This window comes from Octopus bimaculoides, chromosome 15 (genome assembly GCF_046866305.1).
Source record: "Octopus bimaculoides isolate indiv1 chromosome 15, ASM4686630v1, whole genome shotgun sequence".
NCBI classification, from domain to species: domain Eukaryota; kingdom Metazoa; phylum Mollusca; class Cephalopoda; order Octopoda; family Octopodidae; genus Octopus; species Octopus bimaculoides.
Genome location: NC_142942.1, coordinates 55,460,426 through 55,480,446, shown reverse-complemented (window position 1 = coordinate 55,480,446; position 20,021 = coordinate 55,460,426). Strand labels below are relative to the sequence as shown.

Sequence of the window (20,021 nt, the reverse complement as noted above, 5' to 3'; positions counted from 1 at the left end):
ATTTTTGTGAGTATGTTGAGAATTGCATATATTTATAGCAATATTTAAAACGAAATACACTCGGATTAGATAGCTATGAGCCGATCCTGATTTTCCAATATCATTTATGGGATTACTATAAAACAAAAGGATTATTTTTTCGCTCTTATTCGTATGATCACTTCGGCATGTTTGAAGCAAATTTGAAAGTTTGCGTAAAAGGCAAAAAGCACAATATCCCTTCCAAAAATGTATGTATATGTGTACATGTACATGTACTGGTATATCTAAAGTATAAATTAATATACACTAATACTCATGTAGTGGGTGCCACTTGGGAAGATGTGTAAAAATAGACACACTGAGCTACAAAAATTCTTCGGAAAGATATATATATATATATATATATATATAAAGTTATATAATGAGGGTAGAAATTAATATTAATTAAATTAATATCAATTTAAACCAGTGGTCTACCACATTTAAAAAATCCTCTTATATATATATATATATATATATATATATATGAGGATTTATGTATATTTTATATTTAATGTATAAAAACATTGAATGAGCATTTGTGTGAGGTAGTATCTTACTTTTAAAACAACCATTTTAAATTTGTTTCAAACTTGTCTCATTCGATAATGTAAAGAAATACAACAACTAATATAATCATTATACATAACCACAGATGCAAATATAAAACACGCCACTTATATTTTTAAATAAACATTCAGTGAATAACAAACTAGCTGTCACCTCAAGCATATAAAATGTAAACGACACAATCAGTCATTTTAAAAGTATTGATAATCAAATTATGGTAATATGTTGTAATTACTAGGTGACAGACGAACTATTCTGTAAGTCATATGATTTAACGACCAATTGTATAATTTAATGCAGTTAAATTTCTACGCATTGCATAAAGAATTGAATTTTAATGAAAGGCTTTTCAATAAATCTTGTATTTATCTACAACAATTATTTAGACAACGAGATATTGCTCAAAAACAATTTTGTATAGAACGCAGTTACTTAACAGCTTACTCAATTTTGCAATCAATTAACTCCAAATAAAATTGTAGGAAGTATTTAGAATTCTAGTAACCATTTTCCTCATTCTAGATAGTATCTCAGAATTCCATTAATCATAACCCCAAAAATAACGATCTAGGACGATGTTAGATTAATTTATTTCACAAAGAGTATATGTCAACACTCGTATAATTTCATCAAAGCCATGTGTGTCCATAGCATTGGAGATCGAATTATCGTATCTTATAAAAGAAATGTTACCTTATAAAATATAGCTATTCGATATGAAATAGTCGTTATAATGTATGGCTAACATTAATCCAGTTAAACTACTAATTTCTAACTAATCAATCCGCTTGTCATTAGTAACACAAATATAATGACACACGACGGAAATTTTAAGAAGATAACAATTAATGGTGCTAATTAGTGTAGAGATACAAATTATATATAATCCATGAGTAATTACTGGACATAAACAAAATATGCAACTGGTAACTAAATTAAGATATTTCACTAGTTTTATTTTATATCCAATTCTAGCTATACATATCTTCGCCCGATAAGCGGTTTAATTATAAACCGTATCAACTCGAAACAACTTAAAACACTTGATATGAATTAATGCCGACCAAATTTGAACTTACTTCAATTAATGTGTAATACCTCCACGTCATAATTAAATTTTGCAGGCTGCTATTTGTTTGCTGGCTCCTGTCAGATTTGCGCTATCTGTAAAGGTGCTATAGAAATATTTTCTATACTTATGCAATATACTTTCATTGATGATAAAACAGGCCATAAATATTTTGTGAATTAATATATTTTCCTAATATATTATTATAATGAAATGCTAAAACCGTGTTATTAAATCAGTATGTTCTACTAGAAGCTGACAATAATTGGTAAATTCATAGTCTACTTACAATATTCCCCATTTAAAATAATCCATTATTTATTATACCTAGCAATTATTTATTAGTAATAATGTGTTAAAAATCAGTTCTACATCAATTACTAATTAGAATAATCTTCGATATTAGTTGTTAAAAACTTAAACAACATACACTTCTAAGCTAATCAGGTGCAAAAATATACATGCCAATAAAAGAAAAGGAAAGCAATGGAATTCTCTAATTATCATAGGAATATAAACTATGTCTAGTTCATGTTTAATTATTAAACGTTGCTTAGAAAAAAAACGCTACTTTATATGCATAATTCATTGGCGTTGCAAATAGTTATTAAATTAGTATATTCTACTAATTGTATTCTTTAAAAATCAATATTAATTATACATATGTTGAGCCAATTAGTGGTTAAATAAAACTGGTAGAGAAGGTATTATTTCAGGTAGCATGAGACAAAATCAATTCTTTCCAACTGGTCCCCAAATTTAAAGCAAATATTTTGTAGTACGCTGAAAAGCCAAATTTGAAAAGTGTATTCTTACGTTAAGTATCGATATTAATTCGATGTTCATAAAAAAAAATCTGAACATTACTGCAATCAAATATACCACGGCAGAGGATATCTGTAATAAGAATTATGTAAGGAATTTCAATAAACATATTATAAAATGACTGTTTATATGTTTAACGATATATCAAAATAATATTTCTTGAATTGAAACGAACATAAAATAAAAGAGATTGACATGAACATGAAAAAAGAAAACGTTGAGCGTCAAATTCATTTTCCATGTCACTCACCTTTTTTTAACTATTTGACACATTATTTAACATAAAACATTTTAGAAATTTAGTAACACGAACTTCACAAACACCATTGACTTACATCGCAGTTATATAATGACAATTACTGTTTAAAACCGTCAGCACAATTGTGTGTTTTTCAATAAGATTTAATATAATGAAGTCGAACAACTAAATGTATAGAGATGTGTGTGTGTGTGTGTATCTGTGTCTGTGTTCATCTCCCCACCATCGCCTGACAAAAGATGTTGGTGTGTTTACGTCCCGTAACTTAGCGGTTCGACAAAGGAACCGATAGGATAAATACTGGGCTTACAAAGAAAAAATCCTGGGGTCACTCTATTCGACTAAAGGCATGGCTGTAGATTGAAGCAAGTAAAAGATAAAAAAGGAATAAAAGAATATATGTGTATATATATATAGGGAGGGAGAGAGAGAGAGAGAGAGAGAGAGAGTGGGGAGGGAGAGAGAGAGAATGAGAGAGACGCTCAGGACTTACCTTGGAAGAAAGACTTCCAAGGTAAGTCCAGAGCTTCTCTCTCATTCTCTCTCTCTCTCCCTCCCCCTCTTTCTTTCTCTCTCTCTCTCTCTCTCTCTCTCTCTCTCTCTCTCTCTCTCTATATATATATATATATATATATATATATATATATATATATATGTTTGTGAATAAAATAAGGGTAAACATACCGCATCCCAAAGATGAAAGCGAAAGCTTCAAAAACCAACAATCCTACGATAAATACACATTCAGCAATGCAATGAACACTTAAAAAAATAGGCCTACCTTCAGGATGGAATTTGATGATAGTTTACTTAGCCCAACATCAATTACTTACATTTTCTTATAGTTTACTATACACACACACACACACACACACACACACACACACACAGACACACACACACACACACACGCACACACACACACACACAAACACACACACACACACACACACATATATATATATATATATATATATATATATATATATATATATATATATATACATATATATGTGTATGTATATATGTATGTATGTATGTATGTATATACATATGTATGTATTTTCACACACGCACGCACACACACACGCATCATATATGAATATAGAAATGTTTCTGCGTTTCGATTTTTCTTCATATGCATGTGATATTATTGTTATTGCCTTGTCTCATATCTCCTATATTGACTAGTGAATATCATGTAGTCTGTAGTCGATCCTCATATACTGACGCATTTACTTAATGGAGAACAATTATCATTGCTACATATCTGGTATATTTATATATTTTGCTTGTGGACATAGACGAGCCTATAAAAGCTCTTTTCATTATGTAAACGATTCTTGTTTGCTTTGTTCGAACTTTATAATATCATTGAATAAATATGTGTGTATAAAGGTGCGTGCGTATATCATTGTATGTGTGCGTGAGTGAGTGTGTGAGTATTTGTATATTAGTTATTGAATTACGTATACTGGACATCGTATTAATCATCATTTTTTGTGACTTATCTTATCAGTGATATTTTTATTAACGTATTGCTATATAATCTGAGAGCAGTGGTTACAATGGTAAATTCTGCTGTGTTTCCCACAATCCAATGGGAGGCAGTTATACACTCCCAGTTCTTCAATTCATTTCAAGTTACATTGTCTGTAGTAGTACATTATACACCTTGACCTTCTTTTCTTAGGGAGAATCTAGTTCTTGATTGCAGGTGTAGGAAACATGTAAAATCTTTCGTCGAGGATTAGATTTGCATAAGAATTTGGTTATTTCCGCGTTTCTGTGTTCTCAATCTCCCGGAACACCCCCAAATTTTACCTCTATATGAAGACAACAAATGTTACGTAATGAATAGACATCAATTGAATGTCGTTAGATTCGAAAGCATAATATGCTTTCATGTTTGTAACTACGTCGAAGTCCTCTCGCTTAATCATGGGAACATTTCCCTACTAGCTTTCAACATCATATCTTACGTCACATAGACAAGATAAAGATAACAAGCACGAATCCTGTTTCTGCGCTAACGTAAACAAAATACATTTACCTCATATGATTTACTTAGGTGAGAAACGAGCGAAAATAAGATAAGATATTCATATATTGAAAGATACCATCCTCTTTTTATTATCATAGATCTAGAATCGCAAGAAAATAATTGAGGTCTGCCTACGCAGAAAAAAAAAATAGAATATCCATTTTTTTTCGAAGAAATACACTTACAAATATATGCAACATTCTACATTCTGTTACGTCGTATTATATTGAGCATATTATACATCATAGATTTACAATTACGCTATACCACTAAGGTGGCTTCTTTTTTTTTAGTAGCTATCACACACATGCTACAGTGACGAATATATATATATATATATACATATATATATAAGGTTGAGGAGGGTATTGGATTTAACCAAACTCAAGAGGATACAGGTAATACCGAGTAAGTGCTGTATACCGACTAGTTTTGCCCCAGTCGTTGTATGAACAGGATTGGGGATTATAAGTCGTGTATTAGCGTGTGTATATGTAAATATAAAAATAAAAAGATAAAGAGAGCAATGGTAAGGTTGGAGAAATATTTTATGGATAAAGTCTATCCATAAAATATTTCTCCAACCTTACCATTGCTCTCTTTATCTTTTTATTTTTATATTTACATATATATATATATGTATATATATATATATATATATATATATATATATATATATATATATACATATATATATATATATATATGTATATATATATATATATATATGTATGTATATATATATATATATATATATATATATATATATGTATATATATATATATATATATATATATATGTATATATATATATGTATATATATATATATATATATATATATATATATATATATATATATATATATATATTCTTTTCTACTCTAAGTAAAAATCCCAAAATTTTTGGGGAGAGGGGCCAGTCTATTATATTGACCCCAGTGCAAAATTGGTACTTATTTAATCGACCCCGAAAGGATGAAAGGCATAGTCGACTTCGGCGGAATTTGAACTCAGAACGTAGTGGCAGACGAAATACCGCTAAGCATTTCGCCCGGCGTGCTAACTTTTCTGCCAACTGGCCGCCTTCATATATGCATATATTTGTATGTGTCTGTCTTTATTTGTGTGTGGGGGGGGCGTGTTTGCGTCTGTACACACACGCATGTATGCCTAATTATGTCTTTATGGAGACTTACACAGAGAATTCCAAGCGTCTGTGTAAGCGATGAAATGTTCGTCTCACTTCTTCAACAGACGTAAGCCCGGTGCTCTTAGTTACGTTGTAAACAAAAATAAAAATAGAAACTGTACCACCCAAGGGATGATCTCCTTTTACGACAGCAAGAATATAATCTATGTCCACTGAGGTTTGAGCACCTGCAACAGAATAATGCACCTGCAACAGGATAAATGGACCAGTCCACAAATCCATTATGGTAGCTGGATACTTGCCAGAGATTGTAAACAAAACTGCCTCATTCTCCCTACAGTTCCGACTTTGCTTGATGTAACTTTGGTTGTTCACCAAACTGAACAAGATGGAGCTAGATACGGCAATGGTCTTGGATACATTCACATTAGTGGGAGTTCCAACAAGTAGCTGGGGCGCAACCACAAATACACTGAACTCCGAGGACCATCATCGTATTAAATTTTGTATTTCCTTGAAATTAATAATTAATAATAATTAAAATTTCTGTAATGTACCATACCTTTTCACACACACACGAGCATCAACATTAACTCGACACTAGCACGTGTTTTCTTCTTTCAGTGTATTTGCTAAAATGTATTTTCAGATTGGATGGCTTATCGAAATTATTTGTAGCAAATCTCGGTTATTTCAATTTTGCTTTAGCATCATTATATCAGCAAATTTCACACCCAATTCTATGCCAAAACAATATAATCATCTCAGTTATACATGTTCCTGCTCAGCTATGTGTATTTGGGTATTTAGCCATTATAATGCAATATCAAGTGATATATGCTTGTCACATTCTACATGATTGGATTATACGTGTTGCAATCCTAGATGCGACATATTACTTTAATCCTTATAGTGATGTGTCAAATACGAATTCTGATATACTTTTGAGAGTAAATGAAACGTTGAATTGGCACTACTTTGTTATGCATATAACAGTAGATGGAAGTGGGCCACGCTAAATAATCTTGCCCGACACGACAGGACAGCTAGTAGTATTGTGATAAATAGATCGATATCAAAAGTTGGGTAAATTCCATGTAACGTCGCTGATTTCTCACCAGAAACTCGTGGCAAATATTACAATATATACCAAATCTGCGATTTCGTCTGAACTTAAATCGCATATGCATTGTCTTCACAGTAGATGTAATGAGTGGTGTTACTTCTAACACCACTAGGTAGACATTATATTATTTGTCTTGCAGAAATAAAATCTTTAATGTTTACTCACTATGTCGCTGAAGTAACTACTGGTTATATTCTTCTTTACCAATATTTGGAATTGTGGCTGTGAGAAATTACCATCCATATTCTACGGACATCATTAAGTCGCACTGACGTACCTTTACGGAAAAACATTGGTATCCTAACAAAAATTTATAGAATGTTATTAGTGTACATGTGTTTTGAGGCACTTGTATTATTTAAATTGTTTAAGGCGGCGAGCTGGCAGAAACGTTAGCACGCGGGCGAAATGCTTAGCGGTATTTCGTCTGCCGCTACGTTCTGAGTTCAAATTCCACCGAGGTCCACTTTGCCTTTCATTACTTTCGGTATCGATAAATTGAGTAACTCTTGTGTTCTGGGGTCGATTTAATACACTGAACCCCATCCCACCCCCGAAAAAAAATTCGGGCCTTCTGCCGGATGTAGAAAAGATTATTTGAATTGTTTGCAAGCGTGTTTTATTTATTTCAATAAAATAATCTTGCAATTATTTGAATGGTTTTAGATGTATTATCGGTCAGCAGATATTTCGAAACCCGAGGCCACCAATTTTAGGAAATTATTACCTAAACCTATGTCGTTTTGATTTCAGTATTCAAATCGTTCTATAAGTCAGTCATTCATTTCATAAAATCTGCCTCTTGAAAATAAGTATCGTTATATTTTTAAAATCGAAGAGTTGATGAGAATTTATTAAAAGGATTAGTGGTAATTGACCCTATATCAGATAATGGAACAAATGTTATTACTGAGTGGTTGTATTAAGATAAAGCAGAAGCTTGTTAGCTATCTTAGGCTTGCAAGCAGATTTCCTGAATTATTATACATTGATGATGATGCAGGATTTATTTTGTTATATACGCATTTATATATGTAATTAAACATACATGAATGCATATGTGTACAAGTGAATAAGCATATGTATGAATGTATGGACACTGGACGTATATACATATATGAGAAGTTAATTGCTTGGGTATATAAAATTTAATCATGCAATTTCTTTTATTTGATGAAATACGGAAGTCATTATCTCAAAAATTATATATACGTGCATATATATATATATACATACATACATACATATATATATATATATATATATATATATATATATATATATATATATATATATGTGTGTGTGTGTGTGTGTGTGTGTGTGTGTATGGGGGGTATTTATGTATGTGTGTGTGTGTGTATATAAGATTTTTGATAGATTAGCAGAATTTAATTCGACATTTAAATAAGGTCGAGTGAGCAAATAATTTTTCCGAGTTAAATTAATATATTTTTTTGCCTTTCTAAGAATATGTCTAAAAATTAAAAAAAAATATGCATAGACATTTAATTAATTTCCAACTCCAAAATTTGATAAAACATTTTTACTAGAATTTCTCTTTGAATATTAAGAACGTTGCGTTTTAAATTTGTTATGAATGTCGCAATATTTAAATTCATGTTGCACTTCTAATTAAATATATTAATGTTTTACCGGTGAACACATTGGTGTTGAGTGGATTGTGGATGGCTGCAACAAATCGCTACGTTAAACACTACCATATGTTGCAACTATTTGATTTCTTCTCTGACATTGCGCTATCCAACTTCAGGCTATGCAGCAGCTGCATCTGACATACTGCAGCCTGTAAAGGTATTCGATACAGCATCTGTTAAATTGATAGGAGCAATTATTTAAGATATTGTTATATATATATATATATATATATATATATATATATATAGATATATATATATATATATATATATATATATATATATATATATATATATATATATATATATATATATATGTATATATATATATATATATATATTTATATATACATATATATATATACATACATATATATATATATATATATATATATATATATATATATATATATATATATATATATATATATATATATACACACACACACACACGTATATTGTGAACTCGTTATTAGTACGTGGGGAAATATTTAAATGGAGATTTTTGTGTTGTTTTTTTTAATGGTCTGGCTGCAACTATGTGCCACTATGGATTAGACAGTACAAACGTATAAAAATGAAAACTGCATGAAATACATTACAATTTCCTAGGTACACTTATTGCTAACGAAATACAGAAAGATACTTCGAGACATGCATTTTATAACTCTTAGAATGGTTCAGTGGTGTAAAAAGAGAACTTGTTTCAGTGTAGTCCATTTGTGCAAGCGGATAAAGAAAATACTGTTGATTCGGCAGAAATACAATACAAATTTGTAGGAACTAAAATTCACATGTACTAAGTCATAAACGAAGGTGTTAAGTAAGTTACCTCGAAGTATATTTTCTAGCAAAATTCTATACAGTATTTATTGGCGTGTTACACAGATCCGTACACTTTCAATAGTAAAATAAATAGTATCCGTCTTGTGAACAATAATATCTGATAGAACAGTGTAATCTATTGCGTGTGGTGTATTGAAAATCCTTACATGTTTTCAGTATATTATGAACTATTAAATTGCCGATCGTAAAGTAATTGCTCAATGACAGCGAACCACGTATTCGGATTCTTGTCTTTTCTCTACGAGGTCAAAAGATGCATATGTGACTGTCTATGAAGCAACTGCCATCACTGTCTTGGGAAGACGATATGTTACGTGCTACAATGAAATTAAACGGTCGAAATTTCTAAGCCCTTCAAGAGAACTTGTATACGTTTACGATCTATATCGCATTTTATATATTCACTCACATACGGGCGCTCTAGTCTCGTAATGTGTGAAGGTGAAAAGGTTCAGTAGTTGATAACTGAATGTCATCGGATTTCTCTTTCTTGGCAAACTAGAATTAGCATTAACACTTGAAAATACATTCCGGCGAAATACGCAAAAGTGACTCGCTTCGCAGATGACACAGGGAACGTAGCCAGATAAACTTGCATCACATATAAGTTGAAATATACAACATAGATGGACAGCAGACATAATACCATGCTTTAGCTATATTGTAAGGCGATGGTGGAGGAAGATGGTTGTGAGAGAAGTAGATTAAATATAATATGATCTGCATTTCTTATAACACAAACAATTATTAATTCATGAAGTATTCACTAAATGCTTCTCTTAGAATGAAGTACCTGAAGAATAACAGAATGAAGTGGGAATATATTAAATGATAAAATGTTTATTAAGAAATATACTTATACACTCAATATATGTGCACGAATCAAATTCTAATGCATTATGTATCAACAAAATAACTTAGTGTGGCTTGTAACCCATTTACTAGTACGTTTAACTGAAAGCGTTATTATATGTTACAATGCGGGGCCAATTGAGGTGAAATACTTGTACCGTATTGTTTTTTATGTGATGCGAGTGTGATTTATGTTGTAGACGGATAGCACGGGGTTCAAAACCTTGGATGTATAAGGTCGAGGAGGAGCAAAATAATCATGTTTTTTTTATTTCGTGTGAGGCAGTTACGGAACGCATAGACGTGAATATAATGTCAACTAAAGTGCGTATATTAATCTGCTTTTGATTATCTTTAACCTGTGTAAATATGTGTTAAATCCTGTGTCTACGATTGGTGGAATAATATTATGTCGGACTGTATATCTATATGATAACTGATGTTTAATGTGACGTGTTTGCAGTAGGCATTTCGAATATTATCATTTCAGCTAAAGATCCAGCTACCGAATGCCGTTGTTGAAGCTAGGGCATGGTGCTCCGGCTTAATGTATGTATCTAAACGCGAACAATCCGACGCTGAATTTACAGCATTGTTTTCCCAGTAGTGTATGCAACGGGAAGCCATATTGTTGCTGTCTTTCCTTTTATTTAGTCTTGTTTTGTTGTATTCTTATCGTCAACGCTGTTGTATTAATTTTTTATATTGATGCTTCCAATGTCACTTCCCCTGGTAACTAGAGATCCAAAATATATTTTAGCTAAAATAGCAAAAAGAGAAATGTGCATTGGTATTGTTTACTTTTATTTATTTTTAGCTTTGTTGTTTGTTTTCTGTTGCAGCTGCTGCTTGACATGATGTTCTTGGTTTTTCGTTCTCACCATCAACGTTGCTGTTCATTGAAGCGCCGATCCCTATATCCTTGTGTTGTACCATATCGCCGTAGGTGCCGTTAGCTTCACCACACATATTATTAAACCTATCACATTAAATTTTCAGATAAAAAGGTTTTTGTTGCATTTTAGGAATCAAAGGTTTCGAGTTAAACAATAACCTTCGTATTACTGGTACTATAGATTTCATGCCTTTAACTAACGTCTACCACCTCGACAAATTAAATGTAATGTCATATTTAATAAAACTTTGTCCTCTGACTGCAATGTAAAATAAGAATTCCCATCAGGTATGGGGAAAATACAGCTTACACCTATCAACTGAATACAGCATCATGCGAAAGCTACACATTAATACAAGAATTCGGAGATCTTTCTCTCATCCTAGGAAGACATCTTCAGATTGTGTTTTCATTTTCATATAGCATCAGTGACGCACGAATGTCTCCAATAATGTCCCTTTCTTAGTGCTTAAGAAAATGTTTCATAGTTCGAAAAACCAAACTTTCGTTTTGATCATTGAATAAACCTTCTTTCTGACCCCTAATTAATTGTTAGCTTCATTATCCTCCTTTTCTCAGCTTTCTTTTTCTAGCATAGTTAGTGACATGCCCTTCATAACATTAAAATGAATATTATTTCTTTCACAGATCCTTAAATTCATCTGTATTCTCTACTTCCATCACCTTTGAAAACAAATCTTAGAAGCGGTGTTCCCGACAAACTTTCTAAGATTATTTTGACATGAACGCAGTGAATGTAACTTCTTCATATCAAGCATATAAGAATGACCTTCAGTGAAAACATCATAATATGAAGGCGTCGATTTGCCTCTTTCAACAACGAGAAAAAGTTAGTAAACTATGAAATTTTAATTCTGTGAGTTTCAAAGACACAACTTTCTTGTTAGATTATTCTAATTGTTGTCTGTTGGGCCTTGTGAGAAGGTGCTGAATTTTTTTGCAACACATATATATCCACATCTGCAGCACATGACTTATCGAACAGACTTCATTCTAAGACCCTGCGGAATGATGTGTCATGTCATGCCAAGTTCTTCCTTACAACTATTGAAACCATCATGGTTGCCAGAAATGTTGTGTACGTCACTCTGGGGACATAACAATCTGTCATTTCTCTTGTTGGTTGTTAGATCTAACAGGAGAAATGACAGAGTGTTACGGATGATGTTTTCTAATCAGAGAAAAGAAGAAACGAAGCATGTCATGTTCGTGACAGTTTTAACCTGAAATGACTGCTTAGCGTGGATCCAACGGTTTCTCTGTTGCTTTACAGATATGAATTGTCTTCACCTCAGTAGATATTTCTTTTGATTGTTGTTGTGCACCACAGTTCTGATAATCCATTCTGACACTTGAAATTCTTTGGTGATGGTGACCCCCATTGATTTCCCGGAATACTCATCGATAACGTGTTTAATCCGTTCGATGAATCGCGTCCGAGCATTTAGATTGTTTCTTTCTTCTCTCTGATGACATTAAAATATTCTTCCTGAGTCTTTCAATTCTATCTGAAATTCGCATACAAAATCCATTGCAACATTTAGAAAGCTAGCTATTTCTCAATCGCTATGCTCCCCGCATATGGCAAAAATGTTTGCATGTGTTTTCATTTCTGCTGCCAGCAATTTTTGCTCCACAGTTACCCGAAATGAAGATAATCCATTTAATTTGTTTGAATAGTATCACAAAAACCGTTACTCAGAGTTTCACGTTCCCGTTCGTTGGACAGTATTATATATCTATATCTATATATATATATATATATATATATATATATGCCTGAATGTGTGTGTATATGCGGGTATATGTACATCTTTACGTGCATCCATAGGTGTATGCAAAACTACTTCTTATTTTCATTGACGAACAGAATATCACTTTATCGGATTTCTTTTTTAACGGAACTATTTATTTTTCAAGTAAAGCATAATCTTGACACGCAATGAGGCTCTGATTTGCAAGAGGTAAATGTTCTAGCACCTTTGGAAATGGTGTAATTAATTTTGCGACTGAGTTCCAAAGCAACGCCGCAAAACAAATAAGTGCTGCTAATGGAAACTAGTGGGCGAATATAAAACATGCGTGAAGCTCATTATTTTTTTCTCATTAAAATTTCTAATGAATATTATGAATATAGATATTGTAATGTACAACTGATTATTTTCCACAATGTATCAATCAATATTTTTTAACATCAATATACGTTCAGTTGTTATCTCCTACTTCTATCATTGATTACCATCCATAGGACGAGAATCATAAAAGTGCACGTTAGGATAAAAATGTGGACCTATTTTTTTTATTGGGGACCAATATCAAGAATCTCAGTGGAATAAGAGAATCAATATAGCATGATACTCAATATGGAAGTTAAACGTTAGCATTAAGTACAATCATGGTTACCTAACTTATACTTCTGTTCATTCACCCATCGATATATTTCGCATAAAAATTATATATCATTTCCACTAATAACTTTAAAACCCAACACAAATTCCGATCTATAGATTTATGTTTAAGCTGGGAATATCACATTAGCGTTTACTTAATTTCTCTATTCACTTCAGTTAATATTAGTTGAAGGTATTTTCGAATATTTGCTATAAGGGTTCAAGACGTAGTAAATAGGCCAACAAGTTCAAAAGCTACGAGTTAATGTTCAGTAAAATTACGTATATATCAGAGAGTCTTTGATTATTCACAAATAACTCGCCCGGGAAAAAATATAAATTCTCCAGATACCTTTGAAATCAATGAAGTATAGTAAGAATATTTGCTATGGAATATCAAATCAACCTTTGAACCTTGAATAGCATTAGACATACACTAGTTTCAGAATACGTGCATTTTTTCTCTTATGGTAACTAACGCTCTAGAACCAACATCACATGCATCTCTTATTCAAATAACATATAAATTGTCAATTCAGTGCGACCAGTGAAAAAATTAAAATGTTGTTTGAACATGCGAGATCAATCTAAAAAAAAAAACGTCAAAAGAGCAGTCTTTGAAGGTGTATGTTTGATCGTAATGATGATGGTTTTTAAGAAGTTCAATTGAGGTTAGCTTACTCAGTATTATCAAACATCAAATATTAAGAAGAAGAAAAAAGAGCTTCAGTAGATTCAGAAGAGTTAACTTCAAGTACATTTGTAGAACCTGGAGGCGACTTCAAAATAACGAACCAAACATTTACATACATACAGACACAGACACAGACAGACACACACACACACACACACACACACACACACACGCGCACATACACACACATGCACACACACACACACACACCACACACACACACACACACACACAAAGAGATGGAGGCATAAATGCAAAATGAGTCGTCAAGAATGAATTACACATCTGAGTGTAAGCGCGCGTGTGTGATGCGATTTGCATGAGTCCATATATGTCCGTGTATGCATATACAGCTATACACACATGTGTGTAATATGTGTATGCAAGTATAGTATAGTATAATATAGTATAGTATAGTTTATATATATATATATATATATATATATATATATATATATATATATATATATATATATATATATATATATATATATATATATATATATATATATATATATATATATATATACATATATATATATATATATATATATATATATATATATATATATATATATATATATATATATATATATATATATATATATATGTATGTATGTATATATATATGTACTTTTCAGCCCACAATCTTACGTACACATGCACAGACGTAGGAACACAGCCATTCACACAGTCACTCCTTGCGTTATACGTATATTCATATCACATAGTTTAGAAGACGTTCCATGGCGACTTGTCTGTAACTTAATAGGAAGCATTTTTCCCTTGCGTCTTAGTTCTAAACGTTTTATTTTACAAATATCCAGCCTTATTCTTATCTATTAATATTATGCCATATTGTTTCGAAGAACAAATGCACATCGACAAAATGTTCGATTGTCGTAGGAATACTCACTCACAAACGCACTACATCTAACAAATTCTCCGTCTCCAATGCATGCAATAATTCTCTCAACCAAGAACGGTTTCCTTTCTTTGGATTCCATACACTTACATTTTCGCTGAAATCCCTTGTCCATCTACGTTCGCTAAAGTTTAAGAGTTCTCAATATCGTTGTACAGTTCCTTCATGAAGCAAATCCATACGGAAAGTATCGCTTCCCATTGACTAACTCTTCATTTCGAAACTAGAACATATTTCATCACCCCAAAAATTATTGATAGTCTACAATTAAAGCGTGAGAAATTGAACGTTTAAATGAAACACATAACGGAATGGTAGTGTCGCTGCTTTGAGCACTGATATATTTCCAGGAGATGTTGAGTCACAAATAAAGAGAAGCATACTAAGAGTACTAACAACACTGCCATTGCATGGAATGCCAGGGGCATTTTTCCTAACTTCTGCCCCGAAAAACAAAACTGTATTGAGCAAACAATTTTGCAATCTTATCAATGTCTAAGAGGGCTACCGAAACGTTTTAACTGGGACTAAGTTATAAACTTGTTTTGTGAGAATAAGTGAATTCCTGATTTTATGGCGTAAGTTCACTGTTCACGCTTTTGTGTGAACTATACTGCTGTTCCATAGTCTGCGTTATATATTCACACATTGTCTCAGTCGAATTGCTTAACTTAAGTTGATCCATATTACCCTGTGTACAAAATACCTTTTAGTACGACATATGGTTACAGCAATAAACAATAATTCGCTCAACACTAGATAAAAGGCTATTATCAGAGAAGTTGGTTTTACAGGATTACGATGTGTATAATGACCTGGAATACATTATGTGTGTCATCAAACGTTAGATTATGAGATACACGCGATCCAATAGAGACCGCGGCGTGTTGACCAGCATTCATTTTCTTTATAACACTAATGTTCTCGCAGCAAACTCGAATATCAAACTGTTTCATATACTCCCTGATATAAAAAGTATCTGTGTATATAGAAAGTTAATGATGAGCAATACCCATTCCCATATTCATAAAACTGCAATCGCTTTTACCTAAGACTATGATATGAATAACTGTGGGTATTGTGTTTGATGTTTCAAGAGTAAGTAATTGTATTATATTGCCAATCCTGTAACCGTGTGCAGTATGGTATAATGACCTAAGGGAGCCTTTCCAAAATTATAATTATTTGTTAACCATTGAATTATGGCGAGTCCTCACTTGGAATAAATAATAATACAATACATAGAATACTAACATTATTCCTTTAAAAAAGACAATTACACTTTATACATGCTGCCTTTAACGCCCCCGGTGCCGATGTATTATTGCACTTCTATAACATTTGATATTAGCAGATCAATAATAATTATTTGTGCAAGTCATCAGAAACGTAGTGAAGAGTACGCTTGAAACGCTAACAGAATAATTACCTGTTATGAAGGGTTTCTCTTATTTCAAGTATTACACATTTTTGTTCTTATATTCCTTTTAGAACTGATTGTGGTGCCTCTAACACCAAAACATATACATTATTAAAAAAAAGTTAATCCCTTGATAATCCGCGCATTGACCCTTTAATCTTAACAGTTTGGAAACATTAAGCGTTGACATTTTGTTTAAAATATTTTCTACCCTGTTATAATACTTCTTTGAATGGCTATACTTTAGAAATCACTAACATATGGCACCATTAAACGGAATCTATACTCCTCTTTCATATTATCTCTCATTCTCCCTACAATAAGACTGATCGTTGCACCACGGACCATCTTAATAGCCGTCATTGATAATGTCCTTGATGGTTACAGATTAATTATTTTGTGAACCTATTTACAGTAAGGGGAAATTTGCCATCACACACACACACACACACACACACACACACACACACCCACACATACACAAACACACACACATACACACACACACACACACACAAACACACACATTTGTTTATATGTTTGGGTTACAGAACAAAGCCGATTAACCGTATATATCACATCGACCCTTCGATAGTTAGATCAGTATTTTATCGATTCTGTCAGCTGCTTCACGCTGTTTTGGATTTTGGTGACATTATTCCTTGTACTGTTCTATATAATTTGCTGCTGCTGCAACTATACCAAGCACTAATGATTACTAGTACTATAGCTGCTATTGCTAACATCGACACTGTTATTGTACTCCTGCTACTGATATTGTAGTAGGTAATTTAGATAATGTTCTCCTGCTACAGTGAACAAAAGATTATACACCATTTCCCATGTTTGTTTATTGTAGTAGTTGTCGCGAAAGAAGCATTTCCATCTGCTGCTGCTGCTGCTGCTGCTAGTGTTCTTACTGCTGATACTGGTGTTGTTACTGCTGTTTCTTCTGAAACTGTCGTTTCTGCTGCTTTTTCTTTTTTTACTTCACAATGTTTCCCACTTCATGTGTTGAAAATAATATCCTTTTTGTTGTTGTATTCCCTCCCACGACTGCTGCCACTCTTATTCTTTTGCCACTTAAATGCTGCAGCGATTAGTGTGATTTCACTCATGATTATATGGATGCAAAGATTATTATCACACATTTCTTCATGTACTTTTTTTTTCTTTTTTACATTAGTTATTACAAAGATGCAGCTGTTATTGTTACCACATCTATATACTTGTCATTGAATACACCATTTCTGCTGTTCATATATGCATCATCCTCATCATCATCATCATCATCATCGTCATCATCATCATCTTCGTCTTCTTTTTTTTTTCTTCTTCGTCTTCATCGCCATCATCATTATTATTCTTATAATTATTCATGTTTTTGTTGTCGTAATGGATGTTGTTGCTGTTCTTGCTCCTCTTCTTTTCTTTTTTCTCTTCTTTTTCTTCTGCTTCTTCTATTATTATACCAGCAGCAACAGCAACAGCAGCAGCAGCAACAGCAACAGCAGCAGCAGCAGCCGTAGTAGTATCGGTAGTGGTGGTGGTGGCCGTCGTCGTCATGGTCGTGGTCGTAGTCGCGGTCATGGTCGTGGTGATAGTCAGGCCTTGATCTGGCAGGGCTTTTCAGCAGCAGCAGTAACTGTATCAGCAGTAGTAGTAGTAGTAGTAGTAGTAGTAGTAGTAGTAGTAGTAGTAGTAGTAGTAGTAGTAGTAGTAGTAGTAGTAGTAATCAGGCCGTGAGCTAGCAGGGCTTTTTCTCCATTACGTCATGAGTCCAAATTCCGTCGAGTTTGACTTCACTTTTCATCCTTCGAAGAAAACAAAACGTACCATTCCAGTTTATATATTCATCTACGGTCCTCCTACCAACATTGCCGGCCTCGTGCCAGGATTTCAAGCATTAATTTTTATTATTTATATATTTATTTAATCGGGCGCAGGAGTGGCTGTGTGGTAAGTAGCTTGCTTACCAACCACATGGTTCCGGGTTCAGTCCCACTGCGTGGCATCTTGGGCAAGTGTCTTCTACTATAGCCTCGGGCCGACCAAAGCCTTGTGAGTGGATTTGGTAGACGGAAACTGAAAGAAGCTCGTCGTATATATGTATATATATATATATATGTGTGTGTGTGTGTGTTTGTGTGTCTGTCTTTGTCCTCCTAGCATTGCTTGACAACCGATGCTGGTGTGTTTATGTCCCCGTCACTTAGCGGTTCCGCAAAAGTGACTGATAGAATAAGTACTAGACTTACAAAGAATAAGTCCCGGGGTCGATTTGCTCGACTAAAGGTGGTGCTCCAGCATGGCCGCAGTCAAATGACTGAAACAAATAAAAGAATAAAAGAATTATTTCTTTTGCCACTATTTGTTCTTAACCTATATGTAACACCACGCTTTACTTTTATTATTGTAGCTTAGGTGATATTTACTTTGCTACTGGTTCTTTTATACGTTGCTGGTACTGTTCTTGCAGCTCTTACATCTGCAATTTCTATTGCTGTTATTCCAATTGCTAACAGTGGTAATACACACATACATACGCACACAAATTATAATATAAACGAGTCAGATCTGATTATAATGCAATATAACACATTGCGTTCACATAACGCCACTATTTGCAATTCGTAATTGCTTATTCTGGCTATATTCGGTTACTTCTATTGCATTATATTAGTGGAAGTTACGCCATAGACATGCTTCACGAAGGAGAGAATCGAATGCCCGTCTTATCTAGATTTGAAGTCTACAATTGGAGCGAGAGAAATCGAACATTTAAATGCAAACTCTCTTGGCTAATACTTATTTAATCTCTTAACAACTACTACACAATCCAAGCTTTGAATAAAGAAAAGTTAAGGAACATAACGTATGGATATCATTTGTGGCAAAAGTTGTAGATTCTTCAGCTAACATGCAGCATAATTTTGCTCGATAATTCTGAATGGGGATCTACTATTTTACCGGTCATCAGACTGAATATCGTGTATCTCTATTCGGAGGAAGAAATCAGTTTTGATATTGCTTTTAACTTCTTGCATAGTTCGAGCCCACAGCAACATAATATCTCCTCCACTGTTTAAGTATTGCCGACTGACATGCGTGAAGTGCGGGCTGGCCAGTGTCAACACACACACACACATCTACACATACCTTTACATACCTGACAACTTGATTTTTTTTTATTAACCACACAGGGTCGAAACACAGAGGGGACAGCGCAGGGACAGATAAAACATAAAAGTAGGGGGGAA

General features: G+C 33.1%; 1 long non-coding RNA gene across 2 annotated transcripts in view; it reads right to left on the bottom strand.

The window, feature by feature from the left end:
- Positions 1-20,021, bottom strand: part of LOC128249521 (uncharacterized) — a 71,404-nt gene that overhangs the window by 29,725 nt on the left and 21,658 nt on the right. The window contains exon 2 of one of the 2 annotated variants that reach the window (XR_008265648.2): positions 2,477-2,557. The exons of the other annotated variant lie outside the window; for it this stretch is intronic. This is a non-coding gene — a long non-coding RNA (uncharacterized LOC128249521). The remainder of the gene's footprint in view (positions 1-2,476; positions 2,558-20,021) is intronic. 2 annotated transcript variants of the gene reach the window in all.